Source organism: Harpegnathos saltator, unplaced genomic scaffold (genome assembly GCF_003227715.2).
Source record: "Harpegnathos saltator strain DR-91 unplaced genomic scaffold, Hsal_v8.6 scaffold4, whole genome shotgun sequence".
NCBI classification, from domain to species: Eukaryota; Metazoa; Arthropoda; class Insecta; order Hymenoptera; family Formicidae; genus Harpegnathos; species Harpegnathos saltator.
The window spans coordinates 1,447,818-1,466,342 of record NW_020230205.1 but is presented as its reverse complement, the minus strand read 5'-3'; the positions used below and the strand labels follow the sequence as shown (position 1 = coordinate 1,466,342).

The 18,525-nt window shown below is 36.6% G+C and overlaps 1 long non-coding RNA gene across 1 annotated transcript in view; it reads left to right on the top strand.

Moving 5' to 3' along the window:
* The first annotated feature begins 6,691 nt into the window (after positions 1-6,691).
* The window catches only part of LOC105188900 (uncharacterized), a 53,715-nt gene continuing 41,881 nt past the window's right edge, over positions 6,692-18,525 (top strand). The window contains exons 1-2 of the long non-coding RNA XR_850228.3: positions 6,692-6,885; positions 13,378-13,419. This is a non-coding gene — a long non-coding RNA (uncharacterized LOC105188900). The remainder of the gene's footprint in view (positions 6,886-13,377; positions 13,420-18,525) is intronic.

The following is an 18,525-nucleotide window of genomic DNA, read 5'->3' as shown; positions in this document are numbered from 1 at the left end:
GAAGATGCCACTTTTATGGCACACGAACAAAACGTGCCTTTCTTGATAAGTGTTAAAATGGACGGCTGTTTGACGTTAGGCTAGTGAGGGACAAGGGTAGGTTTGCGGTTGGGTGGTTTGTTGGTGGAGTTATATACTACCTCGTAAAACACGATCATTGCTTTATTACGTGCTCCCTGACGTATACCAGCTAATTGTTAGGTGCGAACACATTTGTAGGCAAGTCACTCGTCTATTCTTTCGACCTCTTATTTTATGAAGGAATAACGATGGCTGATAAACGATGCTGCAAATAAATAAATGCTTAAAGTACATGTTAAATAAATTGAAATCGTACTCACGAAATTTTTTTAACACAATAGGATATGTTGTAGAATCTGTCTTTAGATTTCATTTCTTCCTATGCTTTTACTTACTATCTTCTAGTTTTTTTTTCTTTTTTAATTAACGGAGAATAAAATATTTCTGAAGTATATGGTATATCTGGAAATATATCTAGAAAATTTATAGAGCAATATATTAATAGAAGTTATTCAATTTACCCAGCTAGAAATCAATAAAGATTAATGCATGATTTGAAGAAGGAAAGCTGATAACATAGATAATACCATAAAACGATCATGATTAATTTTGTCTACTGTTAGGGCATTCATCGCATGTTTTCTTTATTCATTTTCTTTTCTTGCATGGCGTAGATTATTGCAGATTAGCTGGATCCACAGTAGGTAGATTTATTGAATAAATTGAAATTTATGATCTTCTATATACACAACACATCCGTTATGTGAGGATTTTCTTGCCTTCTCCTTCATCCAATTATTTCCCTTATCGTCGTTGAAGGAGCCTCGTAAACATACATAAAAGGAGCCACAATGCACTGAAGCTTGTGATTTGTTAGCCGAAGCACCACCTTTGTAGAGCAGCAAAACTGCGCGGTAGCATGCAACTCAAGTTGCCGACGGCGTCGCCAGAAATCTACACAAGAAATCAACATAGATATAACACATCAGCATTAAGTTACAACGAGATAACAAGTAATAAGTAATAATATCAATTAGCAAACTATATGTTCATAAAATAACGTGAATATACACAGATCCAGATGATATATATTTTTAAATGGTATTCTACTCTATGTTGTATGGGAGATTACTTATTTCACTGGTACTAACATTCAATTCAATAATTATTAGAGATGATTTGCTTTTTATTTCTTATCTAAAATGAATATTATATATTGGATTCTTTCTGACGTAACAGCGAGACTCGAGAGAACACCAAAGTTATTGTAAACAAGAAAAATCACAGAAAATGATGAATTCACAAGAGCCTAGTGTGATACGATAGATACGATACAATACTTAAAACGGACATTCCGGAATAATTTAGGAAAGTAGTATTACTGTAGGAAACAACAAGATTAATTAATTAATTCATTAGGAAACATCAATTGGAAGTATTATCACATGTATAAGAAGATGTATATGGGACGAATAAATATGAGAGCCACGAGATAATAAATTTTGTAATTTATGACGAGGTTCATTGCGATTACGGAAACGGTAGAGTTGCGCGATAACGTATGATCTTATGAAGCAACGGTACACACAAGAATCTCTAGAAGATACCTACTAATGTACAATTTTATACTTTAATTATGCGTGACTCTCTTCCGAAAATCATATAAATGGAATTCCACTCACGCGTTTACAGTGAAAGCTGCGGTGAGAGGAAAAAAAAATGACGATGATATGACGCTTGAACGGACACCCCCTCAAGAAAAGGAATACTTTCAGAATCTTTCGAAGATCTCATGCTTTATTGGTTTCATGCTCGCGCACTGTCGACTTTCACCAAGGCGCCTTTATTTTGTTTCTCTTTTTCGAAACGCCTCTTCGTGCCTCGCTGAACAAAACGCGCATATTTAAGAATTCAACTGATTGCGAGTCTCTCCTGAGGAAACTCCTTTAATTAAATTTAATTGAGCTTGTGTACGAAATGGCAAGACCTTCATTGTCTTTAACCGACTTAATTTGCCGTGCGCCGATAGGATGTTTGTGAAACACAGGAGAACAATGCAGTTAAATTTTTTATGACTATCATCAAATTCAACAATTAGAAAAAAAATATTTAATATATTGTATGTAGCGAAAAGTTTTTTTTTATATCTTCTATATATATATATATTGTTTATATAAACTATATTTATGTATGAACAATATTTGGTATATACCAGACGAATATTTGAAAGCACTCGATACCGTTAGCCAGGGAGTTCAAAGTTGCTGCAACTTAAGGTTGAATGTCAGTAATAACGGGCATGAGTTTTGCTGGGTCCGCTGGGTGGGCTAAATATTTCAAGATATTCCCGTTATCGCGCCTACCATCTCAGGGATTTTACGTATCAACAGTGCGAGCATCGGGAGACGCACGCAGGCTTTGGGGCGAGCATCAAATGCGCCGCGCGATGTTTATTCTATCGGGGTATCAGCGTTTTCGCGCACAAAGAAATGGCAGAGATCCGCGTAGGTGTACGAGTACCGATACTTACGTGTTATATTTTCCGGTTGTTGCTGCCCACGCTCTCGACTGTCTCTCGCCCTTCGTACGCTCGCGAGCAGCGTATCACTCTGCCCGAGGACGACTCGTATACACCGCAGCCACGTACGAATTTTCGTATTTGGCTGAGATCACGTTTGGATAAAATGGCAGCACGGATCCCCTGCTGACGTCGATATATCCGCCCTCCGCGCCCGGCGCAGACACAAATACACGCTCCATGAAGCAGCTGGGCACACGGATATATATCCCGTCTTACATACAAATACCTGCAGGTATACCTGCCCAATACGCTTTCCTTCATCACCGCGCCGTCACGTATGCGGCAGAGAAATGGTTGAACTGGAGCCGGGACCGAAGTACGAAATAAAAACTTGAGCGGCTGCTGTCTAAATCGGACAGTCTAGATCCGCTGCAGGAGGATTTTTTGATTAAAGCTCCACATCGAAATTCAGGCATTATGCATCAAGTTGCACTCTAATCCACATTGATTCAATGTCCCAATCTTCGCAATTAATGCCTGACCTCCCACCGTGTTGAATGTTCACACCAGATATGCACACCAGTGTTGACTTCAATCATTGATATTACACAAAATGCAACAATTATTGTTTAAATTGACGATGAAAAGCAGATATCAGAATACCAGAGGGTTGTTCTCGTTATGTGGGTCACTGCATGAAATAAGAATAGGACTGTCTCTCACGGACACGGCGTTGTATGTATTCCCATATAAAGATTGGATGCTAAGAACTTGCGCAGGCGGAAACCACACCCCGTCGTCGCGGAAGAATAGACAGGAAATTCAATAAGAAAGATATTTTAACAGCAACATCAACGAAGCATAGATCGATATTCCCTGATGTTGACCTCTCCGAGATGCCTAAGCGAAATATGCACATGATAACTAAGAATGTATGCGGGTATACATATACATGAAAGGATATTACTGGTAGAGTAATATTCTTCCTCTTTCTCCATCTTCTTATGTTCGTTATTTTTGCACCATGTTTCAATAGACGTGGCAGATGCCCCTAACAAAGGTAAAACGACAACAATTCATCTGGACATAGACTAAAGTAACAGCGAATGTTAGAACTGTGAAATATGAGTAAAAGCAATTTCCCATGTTCATGCCGAGAATACCGTCGTGTATCGATTTCGCATTCATTGAGATGTATAAGCTTTTGCAAATGTGTACGCTTTTCTCTGCAAGCAATCGTTCGATTTCATGAGGCCATTGAAAGAGCGACTAATGGTTACCCACAGACGGAATAATTAAAGCGGATATAGTTTTTGAAAAGAAAAAAGTATAAACTGTACAAAAAAGTGAACAAACACTTTTTGGTATGGTGCTGCGTGTAAAACATGGCGACGTTTGAACATGACAGCTGTTACGAATAACCTCAAAGAGATATTTCAGAAGTTGTAGCTTAAAACAGAAGTTTCAAGACTTATGATTCCAGAAAAAAGAATAATATTTTACGCAGCCTGTATCCGTGCAAAGTTGACCCATATACAAGCTTGCCCGTCAAACTTGTGTTGTGTATATACTGTAAATGTTCAGAAATAATATCTTTTCTTTGTTCATTCAATGGAAAACGTATTCTTTGGATATGATAAAGCATTCGCGGAACAAGAAATATTATGTTAAAGATCTAGGTAAATATATTTTTTGTTCATTTAGATATATTTTTTGAGTTGTTACTTTACGACATGCAAAATGAAGTTGATGTTAAATTAGTTGTATTTCCATATTTCTATTATCGACTGCGAAAGAACTTATGATATGTATATATGACGGAATAAATTCTAAAATGTTGACAATTATACGGTTTATAAAAGTAGATTTTACTTTCTTTTGTCTAGTCATTTTAACTGGATGAAATTTCATTTGTAATGTACTAATATACATATATTGTACATTATATAATATGATATAAAAGAAAACAATCAGCTGAAAAAATGTTATATCGTATGTACCTGTCGTGTTTAAAGAAAACGCGAGAAAAACGGTGAATCTAAATTTTTCTTCGTAATGTCATTTTGCTATCGTCGATATAAACTTAAACGGCAGAAAAAGAAGACAAGAACCACGAGAAAACCACTATCGAATAAAAAATCACTGTTGAAGCAACATATAACAAATTTGTTGCAACTATATTAGGATTTAAAGAGCTTTTATCGAATAATCACACACTAGTTTTTCGCGTACAAGTAAATAAAATCACCGCTGTGAAATCTCCTGTATAAATATCTTCATGTTATGCAGCATATGGTGGAATATATATGTCGATCTCGTATATCACTGTATCCGAAACATCCGTATTCCGCGAACTGCGAAAGCAATATGGACGAAAATATCTTTAAAAGCTAAAAGTATATGTGTGTATATATATATATATATATATACGTTTCTCCATTTTCTTTTCTCCCTCCTCTGTCCATTTCGTTCTACCTGCTTCTATTTTTCTCGGTCTCGCACGACGTGGCTTCTCCGTCGTATTCGGAGACAGGTATTGCTTTCTATTTCCCAAAGGGACATCGGGTCAATTTCAGATCACAGGACAGAGATCATAGGGCATACAGAAGCAAATATACGTCGGCCATTTTCGGGGCTGACCAGGAGCTGACAGTGAGACAGGGGTTGGAGAGGAAGTAGTTCCGACGTATCCCAATTTCCACAAAGTACAAGATATGAAAGGTCTCCTCGGCAAATATCATTGATCGAGCGCCTTTCTTTTACGTCGCAGAAACGGAACTGTCTGAGTCGTTAATTAAATTTTTTATTATTCCATAAAGTTCTTTACTCGGAACGGATAAATTCATTTCGACGAGTTTCTTAATGCACTTCGTCCCTAGTAATTTTGGCAATTTCTAAAACTGTGCAAATTGGAGAGAGTGATCTGAGAGATGGAAGAAACTGGAAGGAGATAAAGCAATTCTCCGTGGATCCCAATTCCGCAAAGTACGGAGGATTTTTGCTCGTACATAAGTGATCTAATACATTTTTGCAAGGTAGCCTCTGTCCCATCGCGCTTGTTACGACTGTCTTCGACCAGGAACTTTACTTTGTTCCCTACGGACGCTGACATTTTGGTAAGCAACCATAGAAGATTACTGTATTTTTATTACGCGAAGTCGACAAGTACTTCAATCGAAGCAGACAACGATCCTCGTGATTATTTGCGTGCATATATGTGTTTGTGTAAGAGAAAAAGTCTTCATTTATAGCGAAGTAAACCAATTCTGACATAATCAAAATACAGCATTAATACTACTTAAATCCGTTATTAAAAAAATTGCAGTCAATTAATCTGCAGATTGAAAATGCCGAGGGAGTCGTGCTATCATTTTCTTATCTCGGGGTTAGCGGGTCATTGCAATCGTAAAAGTGACATATAGGTGTTCTTGACGGGGGCACGACGTAGTCGAATATATATATACAAGCATTGATGTATTATGGCACCAAATCACCGTGCAAAATATTAGCAGGGATGGCCAATGGTGAAGTGGAGAGAATGCGTATATATATAGTCGAACGAATTTAATTAAATGTGTTTTCGATACGATAAGAAATTACTTTCCGTTTTATGTAGAGGCGCTGTGAAGCTGCTGCATTTCGATTGGTGGAGCGTGCAGGTCTTGTCGATTATCAAACTACCAACCACGTATACGCCAGTGTTATCGCACAACCGGCCATATTGGATGTTATAGTTTCAATCCGTTTATGCACATTAGATATTCGCAAAATTTTCGTAATGTATTGGCCGATCGTGGAGAAAATTTTTCTTTCTGTAAGAATATTAAGTTATGTGATAACTTAATCTTATGGGCGATATGGAGATTAAAATGAATTGTTCTTCATGGAGGTTTAATAGAGGTTCACTGGTAATTTACTTAATATTTCGGAAAAGAAACCTTTCATTGCACCAATTGTATTGAAGTTTTTCATTTTTCGACGCACATGTAATTAGTTGAAGGTTTTAATCCGTGGAAGCATTTCTTGAATGAGAAAATGTGCTCTCATCGCCACCTGATAAGGCGACATAACAGCCTATAACTATCGTATCTGACTGCAATAAAGTTTACATTCAGAATATCATACCGTCACGTATAAGAACTGCTGCCCCAACGCGATCCGTCGCAGTGAGGACTTTAGACGACGGCGATAGGTATCAATATCGGATCAGAACCACCCAGATTTTTCCCAACTTAATGACTTCACCCACCGCCTGACTCCACGGCGAACTTATTCGACTTATTTTAAAGTGGCTGAAGAGATCGGAGTCAGCAACTTTTCACATAGCCTCTCATCGTCTCCGGGTAAGATTTTTAAACGTTGCATTTTTCCTGAAGCTTTCTCCCTTGTTACTTGTCTTTCTTGCACTTTTGGCATGTGCCGAAAGTTTTGAAATAAAAGAAAGCTCGAGAGCTACGAACTACCAGCTCTTCCGAAGTGAAATTTTATCCCTCTGTTAGTCAGGGAAAGAATTTATCGACCTAACGGTATCAAGTTAGATGAAATAGAAAACATTTTTGTGAGTGGACACAGGTATTTTTTGTGCAGATCAAAAGGTGTAGCGACAAGCTTCTGTTCCATTTTTTCTCATCGCGTCCGTCTCGGTAGTGTCATGTATTCTTCTTCTAGGGAAAGGGTTATGTTGTATTTTTTGTCCGATTTCTCCTGGTTGTTCGGAAGCCGCCGCATCTTCAATGGCGCAGATATTAACTTCAGCTCGTTTTACTTTACGGTCTAGCTATTCTTTCGAAAAGTTCAAGGGAGATATTCGTCCGCGATCTCTCTTGGACTATAAATTTTTCCTAGTTTTCTCTTAAATCGCGCCTCTATGCGCTAGGTATCTCGTCGTGGTTGTGATATTGTGTTTCTACAAAAGCCGATACTTAATTCGACAATATATCGGTTTTAGATGGATGTTACTTGATATTAGATGTTTTATTTTAATGTCGTGTAGAAAATGGTGCATAATATATATTTTCATTAATTCTGAACCTTCAAATCCACAAATTGCTTATTAATATATCCAATATGTAGTTTGTACTCGTTCCCGCAAATATCATTTATATTTCATGAAAAATCTTGGCTTCATGTTACTTTTATATTTCGCTATAACGTAACAGCGAAAAGGATGGTGGTATATACATATATATACACAATACCATATCTTTGAGACTATAATATTTGATCCTAGTCGGATTATCTTGGGAATACAGCCCGACCTTTACAGAAAGCAGGCTTCCAACATTTCTTTGCTTCCGTTTACAGCACCGAGGTATAATTTATACTTCTATTATTGCGCATTTCTCATCATCCGGCTGTAATAAGTCCTCTTCCCTTAAATCTGTCTCCGTTGCATTATGAAATGAGACACGATCCGAAAACTGAGCGAACCACAACGAACAGCAGAACAGGCGCATGCATTTTGTGGGAGGAAAAAAAAAAACGTACCGTGTGCAACGGGATCGATCGGCTCGACTAACCCTCTCTCATTCGGAGAACCATACATGTACGTGCGTCGCATAGAATACGGTCGCAAATATCGCGTCGAGCAAGCCGGTTCCGAATTTATAAACTTTGCATGTGCAATATTGCGTGAGATTGCCACGCGTCCTCCATCCGCGCCGCTTGATTACGTCAATTTACTTTCATGCAGTTGTTGCATGGCCCGCCGTTGTCCGCGACGCAGAATATTATTCTGTGCTCTACGGGTGTGCACCACCATATATACACAGTGTGTGTGCAATGTCGGTCGACTGAAAATTCGACGGGCGAGGTACATGCGCATCGCTACGTCTCGCCCCACTCGATACGATGCGCGCGCGCAGAGCGCGTGTGTGCTACGCGTCCCCGGCAACGATCGTTCCTCTCACACGCCTGGAATTCGACCGGACAGAATGCGCGAAATGCAACGGGAGAGAGAGAAAGAGAGAGGGAGAGAGAGAGAGAGAGAGAGAGAGAGAGAGAGAGACTGGCGAACGAGTGCGACCGCAGTCGTTACTTTCATGACGTACGAAAAACATTTCGAAGAATTACGCAGGCTGGCTAGGCGCGGAGGGAGAGCGAATGATGAAAGTTCAACGCGTTCCACCGCTGCTTATTACGTCGACCAATTTATCTCTTTATAGTGTGTCTGCCAGACTGCTGTTTTCATACTGTTCGCTGTAAGACGCGGAAATAACGGCGAATGTAGAGAGGGGCTCCGGCAAAAAAGACGTGATCCCCGTAGGACGAGGAGAGAAAGAAAAGAAAGCAAATGGATCCCGACGCGCGCATGTCTCATATGCCGACGCGCCCTTATGTCGGAGCCACGAAAACGGGAGATCCAAGATGTTACACAATATCGATTTCGTCCATCGTTTTTCTTCGCTGTGAACCCGCTTTCCGCCCCGTCTGCGTTTCTTTTCGCGCTCTATAGTGTTTTATCAAGCAGCGTCTGTCCGTGCGTTATTCCGGTGAATTTAACTTTGTCGAGTCGATTTCGTCGTCTTCTTCCCTGTATATTTCTAACGTTGTATATTTCTCGTGTTTGAATTCTCCTTTAAATTTTCTTCTGAACTCGAAACAAGCCAAAAATACGCACATTGCAATAATGCGAGCTTTTTTAATATTTTCATGTAAATATGCGAACTTGTTAGGTATAGCTCGGTATAAAATACGCCCCGTGTGAAGACGTTAATGAAACTTCCGTAGCAACAATTTTTCATTTTATGATAAGAATCACGGCACCCACATGCAGGTATTGCGTGCGCGTATCCGTCTTATGTTCAGACTCGCGTTTCCTTCTTCTCCGTACATATGAACTTATGCCTACGCGAGCGAACGAACTTACAACCCACTTAGCCTTTTGCAGCTTGATATTTTATATATCTTCATAATCGTAGATCATGCGCCGCTTAAATAATTATTGACCGATACTACCCCGCAGCCTTGTATAAATAAAACCGTAATGCAATGTCTTAAAATGTCGCGATAAAATATCGTAGGATGTCTTAATGTTCATGTAATATATTCTACGAGGAATTTATATCGCAGGTATTAACGTGCGACGTGTTCAATTACGACTAGGAATGTTGTGTCGAAGCTTAGTATCGATAATGATATCGAAGAAATATTGATTCTCTATCGAGATATTAGACAAACACAGCGTGGATTTCTTTAAATGTTGAATAGTTTCGAATTTATCAAGCTCAAGTTTAATAGTTATTGTTTCATCGTATGAAAGGGCTAAAATGTAACATACTGTACTCATATAATAGTATAATCGTTGTCAAAACCTGAGCATTTTTTAAAATTATTAAATACAAACGTATATTCGAAATATTTTGTTACCGAAATACCAATAGATTCGTTCCGAGTGGAATAATGTTATTGGTTGACGTCTTAAATCACATTAAGGACTAAGCTATGCATACTCGACTGTTTTACATATACATCCACAGTTATCAGAAGTATGTATTTTAAATTTTAACCAAGACAATAGAAGATATGAGTGTTTTTTGTGGACGTGGCGTCACGTAAGAAGATGCCGGAGAAATCCCGAAGAGATTGGTCGAGAAGTCGATAATACGCAGAAGCAGAACGGGGGACATTGTGGTGCCTGTTGCAGCCAACCATGGCCGCCCAGATATTTTTTTCTATACTTTCGACTGGGTCTCATTCTCGATTTCCCTTCCACCTCTCCTGCCTCCCTGGCGTCTACTACTTTGTTTTCTTAGCGCGATAGTTGCCTGCAAGGCAGAGTGCAGGCAAAACGGGTAGGTGTGAATGAGAATCGATTGGGTTGTCTTGATGGGTGCATCTCGGCTAGGATAGTACATAATCAAAAGTACAAGAGCAACGAGCATTGTGGCTCGACATGTAAACACAGCAAAAGAATTCCTATATATCTGGTGTGTCTCGAGAATATTCGTCGCTGGTGTATTTGATTTAAAAAAAAACGCAACTTGAAGATACGTCATTGACCATTCACGAGGTTCAAGTGATAAAAGATACGAACGTGAGATGTGATGAAAAGGAAATTATTTATTTTATCTACAGAAAACATACGCATACGATAGAAGTTATACAGTTCGGAAAGATCACAGATTATATAGAATCCTATATTAAAGTCTTGTTTTTTTACATTAGAGTCTCACAAGAATTTAATACTCTTTCTACAGTGAACGATTGTGCACATCGAGTATTTTTTCTTCAAACACACCCTGTATATCTTGTTTTGTTGAATGCATGAAAAACCGAAACTCCTCGTAAAGTCGCCACGAAGTACATCCAGCCTGTCTCGTGTCGCTGCACATGTATCCGAAAGTAAAACAGACACTTACGGATGAATGTGTGCGACACTCTTGCCCGCAGCAAGAGTTTATACGGTATGCGGAGTTACGCAAAACATCAGTAAAGTTAGGGGGATTCCCTTATTCAAAATACTTATTTAAGATAATTCCTAAGGATACTTTTACCATACTGTACTTGTAGAAAGATATCCTCAAGAAGTAAAAAGGAAAGGAAAAATAAGTTTCAGAGATATTCGGAAAATATTTAGCTCTTGTAATTGATATTGAGCTGAGTTTAGTCAGACAATCGACTAGGAAGGGAAGATGATGGAACATAAGTTTCTCACCTGTTGTATTAAGATCGTTGGTGGGCATAATCCTCCCTTTTACTGCTATAATAACCAGTAATCTTAACTTTCTTTTGTAATGTTACATATTACAGCGGTTTAAGATATATATACACATATGTTTTATAAGTAATCAGTCTGATACACTTGGTATATCTGCTTTTTTTTTTCATGGATGCGTCTTGCATTTTAGTGTTCACGTATTCACGCATATCTTCCACAAATGTGGAAGTTGTCCACTTAGATACAGTCATACTATAACATTGCGGTACTCGCCCTTCTGTGCCGCGTCTCTTCGAGAAAACTCCTTAAGCTGTAAAGCGGCGTGTGCACTTTCGTAGGGGTATAAAGCGAAACGTGTCGGTAAAAGAATTGCCGGTATGTGTTACTACGTCGGTACGCCCGCACAGCTAAATATGTCGGGTGGTATATCAAAGTGCCGCGTATTTCTTGGAAAGCCTAGCTTCCGCCGGAATATGCCGGAAAGTAAAGAGTTATGAGTGGTTTTTGATCCCACTTATAACAGGAGTTATCGTGAAACAACATCAACATTTCTTCAGGCAATTCGCGGTATCAACATACTTTGTATATTTTTCCTTTTCTCTCCCTCTCTCGTTTTCTCTCTATCTTCTTTCTCTTTCCCTGCCTTATATATTATACGCCTTATATAATAATTAACATTTTTAATCGAATATTAGCGTTTTAATTGTACAATGCATGAAAGAATGATATAAATATAAGTAAATAGATATTTGCTCGACACACATACATTTCACATGGGTTTCTATGCATTCCTTAGATAATTTACGAATTGTAAATATATAAGAGAGCACCGGGACAATTGAGTATATGTGTATATAGCGAGGTAATCATCGAATTATCAGAATTGGAACTCATAAATTTGCAGGATAGCTTCTGTGTTCGTTATATGCAAGTGGCCGACGGTAGACAATGCACTTGTTCGTTCGAATCGTAAATTATCGGTGCTCGGTGATAACGTGAATGCAATCATATGATCATGCTCTTGATCCAATTGTTTTTATAGGTCAGCTGTTATCAACGTCGTAACGATAATTGAATAGCAACGGCAGCAAAACCTTACCCCGAATATTACAAAAATCGATGTACATAGAACAGTTTTTTATATATTGTTTATAATTTTTATATTTTTTATATTTCCGAAATAACGCACATAATTTTATAATAATTAGAATGATATCACTTGCTTGAAATAATTGTAGAAACGTTCAAAGATATGATAAATAATGTCTTTCTTTGTTGCTGCTGATTTATAGTTAGGTTATGATATTTATAGTTATCATACGCGACGCAAATTGTTTCGTAAAATGCGACGCTGTGTGTGTAAAAGCAACGTTTTGAATTAAAATTCAGCTTGTGAATGGTTAGCAACCGAAAGCAACTTTGTTCGATATCGAGCATTACATTACAATGCCGTTTTCGACCACGGTAGCGCCCCGCCTTGACCGTGGCTTAAGAATGTTGGTCGATTACAATGCAACGCTGGTTGGGATCCAGGTAATCGAACGAAAAGCATGATTCGCGGGAACTGCAGGCGGTTGCTGATCACGATCACGATCACTTTGTAGCTGGGTGGGGACGAATGATACTAAGCGGGAAGGATTTTCATGTCTTTCGTAAAACTTGCAGAAAAGTTGAGGCTAGCCTATCTTCTACATTTGTGCTAAGCTTGGTCACGCGTGTCCTAGTTGAATAAATCTGGTCGACTGCCTCGATTGTGAATACTTAATGTGACATAATTGATATATTTATTTATTTATAACGTAACAAAGTGAATTATAGTTAGTGATATGCGCGAATTTAACGTAAGTTCCTCGCTAATTTTATATATATTACGTGAGGAAACACATGTGCACACATAATATACTTATTTCAATAGATAATATTTAAAATAGTGTGTGAACGTATAAGCTTGTGTTAGAATCTTTCTGATGCTAACAATAAAGTTTGTAAAATTTATAAAACTTTGTGTGAATCCTAATATATATAGTGCCATAATTTAAAATAAAATGTCCGTGGAGATATAATCCGTGGAGATATAATCTAAATATTATATTTCATAGTTGTAAATGTAATATAAATATATTAATGTTAAAATGATATATAAGTATATTAAGTAAATATTATTTGATTGTTACAGACTTACAAAATAACAACAATTTGGTGGCTTAGCATCTTGTGGGTAAGTTAAAATATATATTTTTCTTTAGTTGAATACGGTGACGGAATATGATAACGGATAAAAAGTATAAGCCAACTATCAGTCAATTTTGTAATGAATAGAATAGCGTTGATAAGTCCAGAATTAGTATTTAACTATAATTATATTTTAATTATTAACTTCTTAATATATTAATGCCATTTTTTAAATTTATAAACCATGTATTATTATACGTTTAATTATTATCAAAAAATATGATCACTATTATGTATTGTTTTCCGTTTACGATATTTTTTACCCTGATATAACAAAGTTATACTGAAGTGACATGGGAATACCGAATGCTTACATATGACTTGGGGGAATCTCGTTTTTAGCAACGTGTTGTGTTAGAATTCTCGACGCAATCTGGCGGTTTGTGCCGATTCGATGTTGGGCCGGATAAACATAAAACATGACGTGGTGAAATATAAAGGAACGTCGTATAACAAAGATACGTTGTAGCAATACTAACAAGTTGAGAAACCAACCCCAATCGTGATCCTGGGTCTATGTCGTTATGTTTAGTATATGTACATAACAAATTTATTACTTTTTTCTCTTCAATTCGTATTATTATTTAACGTTGCAGTATTTTCTATAAACTTCACACTACTATTTTTTAAAACATTAGTTTAATACAATCTTAATTTTATTATATCTACAATATTATATTATGTATGTGAACAATTTTTTCGAATTTTGATAGTAACATAAGAAACATTAATTTTCTTTCTTTCCCTCAAAAACTATATTATGCAGGAAAATTACTAATTTTATGTGATAATCTATAACAATTACAATCTATTCTGTTATTGAGTAGATGAGGACTGTTTTTAATATTACCTGACTTCACTCTCTCTATAATATAATGTAATTTAATTTAATCTAACTCAAGTAACCTAAATAATCCGATAAAGTTTGTTCCTTCATTTTGTACCTTTCTAATTTACCCGCTTAGTTTACCGAGAAAAGGAAAGAGAAAAAAGGAATACATAGAAGACAGTAAATCTGTGTGTGATGAAAAACAGTCAAAAATGAATATCTGTATATATTGATTTTTTTAAATACCTTCCTCTGAAGAAAAGTTTCTAAAAATTGTTTTATGGTGTGAAAATATTCATCTCTTTAATTAATATTCAAGAAAGAAAGAAAAACAGCAAAAGCTCTCGGCAAAGTTATAAATTTAACGTAACAAATGAAAGTGCTGCGAAGTGATTTCATCTCGTCAAAGTCTTATTTGAGCTGAATCGAATTCTAAAGAAGCTTGAGATGTTGGATTTACTTTGCTTCATTTAACAAGTTGGGAAAGAGTAGAGTACTTCAGAAATTTTTGCTTAATTAAACGAAAAGTAGCAATAGTAATTCCGTTTTAATGTTTGTTACCAAGAATATTCTTGCTCGGGATTAAATTAAACTGGGGAATTCCGTTGGATATTAACGTCGCTTATTAAATATATATATGAAATTCATATGAAATTAGGCATCTAAATAATTTAACTTATTTAAAGTTATTAATTCCGAGATACAATTTAGAACAAATATAATCAGAAGTATTGATCGATGAGCGTTCTTCGTAAAATGTAACATATATCAAACAAATGCTATATAATTATATAATGTTTCATATTCTTTTGATTGTATGTCTATTATTTATTTTTTACAAGATAATTATAGTGACTGATAATCTTCACATATTATATAAAGATATACAAAGGTATACAAATTAAAATATTTTTTTTTCACAAGAACTACCATGACATTATCGGAAACTTTATATTAAAGTGTCTATTTTCTTATACAAAATGATATGGCGGCTATATTCACCGCAGTGTTTTGATATGGTCAAGATTGTACGACCGACGCTTCCTTCGGTTGAAGTAGTCTCGTTAGGTTGGGTCTTCTGATGAAACGTTGGCATCCCATACATGTCGGTACAGTGGAGTTCCGCATTGATCGGCCGGCACCAAAAGAGCTTCGCTCTGATTGGCCAGACTTCACTGTATCCTTGTTTCACTGAAATGTTCTGCTTCACGCGGAACAAGGATAAACATATTCGCGGCGTTCGTTGATTAAAAAAAGAAGACTTACATTGTGTACGAAGAAAAAGCGGTACATATCGACTTATAAGATGAAGAGAAGAGAAATCTTGCAGAGAGAAAGTAACAATTTATAGCATAAACGGTAAAAAGAGATATAAGTTAATAATAATAGAAAGTAAGTAATGGAGGAGAAAACATAATATTATCTCTCCATATACTAATTAATAAACATATCAATATAAATTATAATATTAAATTAACAAGAACTAGATCGCGATTATCTTGATATTTTTTCTTGTTAATCGTGATTATAAAATTACATGAGTAGCGTAATATTTCGTAGTCATTGAATTTTCGTATTTTCGTCGTTATCCTTCAGTGTATTTTGCATCGAAAGTACTGTCTCTTTTTATTACATTTACTATTGAAATTATATGATCTTATATGATCTTGCGGGAAACAAATGTGCGAATACCACGGTAGGACTTGCTACTGTATAAGGCACTCCAATGAATTAACCGGTTAATCGACGTTCTGCATCGGCAATATTTGCCCTTCCCCCTCCTCTTTCCTCCTCTTTTAGCTCGCATTTTATCTCCTTCCTTTTTTCTTTTTTTTTTTCCATTTTCATCGCTTTGCAGTAGAATCCAACATTGACAGTTGCACTTGCAACAACGTCGAAGCGTATATTATAGCCAGCGTAATAAGCCTTATGGTAATCAGACATGCCTCTGCATCGGAGTGGCGGCACCTTTGTGTGTTCTAATCGCTTCAGCCAATCTTGCAGCGGTTATAATACGAGTGCCCGCACGAAAGTTCCAGACAGATTTAAAGGAATCATGAGCTTCAATCAGAAGCTATCCGAATTACTTTTTTGATTATCTATAGTTATCGGTCTATGTATGAGTAATGTAGCACAACGGATGTACAATATTTATAAAACATAAAATTTTCCTTTAACACATATAAAAATTATCGTATATCAAGCAAAAATTGAATCTGATTTCATATTCTATCTATGTCGTATCACGCAGTCCTCAAATTATACGAAACAGGCTGTTGCCCGCCAAAATATATTTGCTCCGAAATCCGCTATCGTACGTGCACTGAGTCCCTACCTAGAACCTTTTATTGATTAAATGTAAACGTACGAGGCACTCGGTGCACGTGGCGCCATCTTTGGACAGAATCTGTAGTCAATTTTCAACGAAGGCTCTCCTGGAGCTTCGTGTGTGAGAAACGGTGGATGGAATGTGGCAAAAGGGGCAGGGGAGAACCAGGGTGAAGTGGGTTGAGACCAGGCGAGACGGGTCAACCAGTCCAGACCAGTCGGTCGCGCCCCAACAACCCTTGTCCGACCCCTGGAAACCGAACGTTTGAGGGGGAGGGGGAGGCGACTAATATCGATCCGAACATCCATGTTACACGATTCATAACTACTTTGAGGTATACACCCGGGAGTTCATTCCAGACAATAGCCAAGATTCTGCGTCTTTCGAAGATGGTTCAGTTAGCTTATAAGACTATTGTGAGTAGTGTGTTAATGAACATGAATAAATGTAAATATAATGTATAACTCCCTTTTCTTTGGATAAACTTCAATCTAAGAAAGTGGAAATGTGAAATAACTATTCTATTCATAAGAATATTTGCAAAGTATTCCTTTGAGATGGGATTTTCGAATTTGGTGCTACGTAATTTTTATACACATAATTTCTTAAAACGATTATATAAAATACTGAATTTTTAATATTCACATAATTCTATCTTTTAATTAATTTACAGACTGTTATGATAACAATTTTATCAAAAATTGTAGATTCACTTTAATGCATTTTATTAAATACATTTATATTTATATAGATTAAATGTAGATTTAATCCAAAAGCTTACAGTACGAAAATATAATACAAAAATGTTCGGCTTGAAAAAAAGCCTCAGATCTTGTTCTCTCCCTCTCTCTGCTTGTGAATTTCTTAGAAATACACAATGTCGAGAAGGACTTTGCGAATGTTATATATTTAAATGACCTTGAACTTAAAGCTCATGCAGTATTGAATACGAGGATATATTTCTACGTCTATATATGTGGCTTCACGTATGTATATATAACACACTGACATAATCCGGATACACGGAACTCTCGATTGATTCGGTCCAGCGTAAGCTTCCGCGTCGTGTAACATGGATAGAAGTAAAAGCTTAGGCAACTAGTGGCTAGATGGCGACACAAATCAGTCGTTGTCATGAAGCCTAAGTGGTCCAACCAGAAACCGTCTTTCGTAATCGAGGACATGGCGGCAGCATGGCTGCGTACATCGTTATTACTCCAGGCACAATTTTTGGTAATGCATTGAATTTTTCGTTTATTTCATTCAGCCGTGAGCATTTATAAATCGTTTGAAAATACGACAGTTTTCACTTGTAGGATACGTCCTAATCATATCTTCGATTAGTTTCAGCTTAAACTACGCCGTGAAAAGTATCATATATTTAATATATTGAGACAAATGCGTTTATTATACGCAAATTAATCGGTTTTGTGATACATGTGTTAAGAAAAAATTTTGTGTACTTCAATTACAAAAGTTATATGTGAAATAAATAATAACATGTGGTGTTCTCATAGTGTTGGTGCATCAAAGTGTGTTAATCAATAAATAGCCAATATGAAAAATGAAATTTTGCTAAGTTCTCTAAAATTTTCGAGTAGAAGTAGTTGTGAAATGCGGTATAGTCAATTTTCAAGGTCATTTTAATCATTCATATATAAAAAGCGTTGTTTCAAGAATCTGCTTCGGAAAAACTTTTCTTAAATGTGTGTTGAACAATTTTATCCCATTATATTTTATTATAATATCTTAATTATATGTTCTATTTTATTATCTTGTTGATGATACTCCACTTATGTAAAATTAAATCGTGAAGCAACACCCAAGATATTCTCAGCAGGATGCTTAAGTTCCCGACGGCACTCGCATCTACGGACTGTTGACAATATTATTCTGCATGTGTATATAATAAGCTAAATACGATTCTCAGAAGA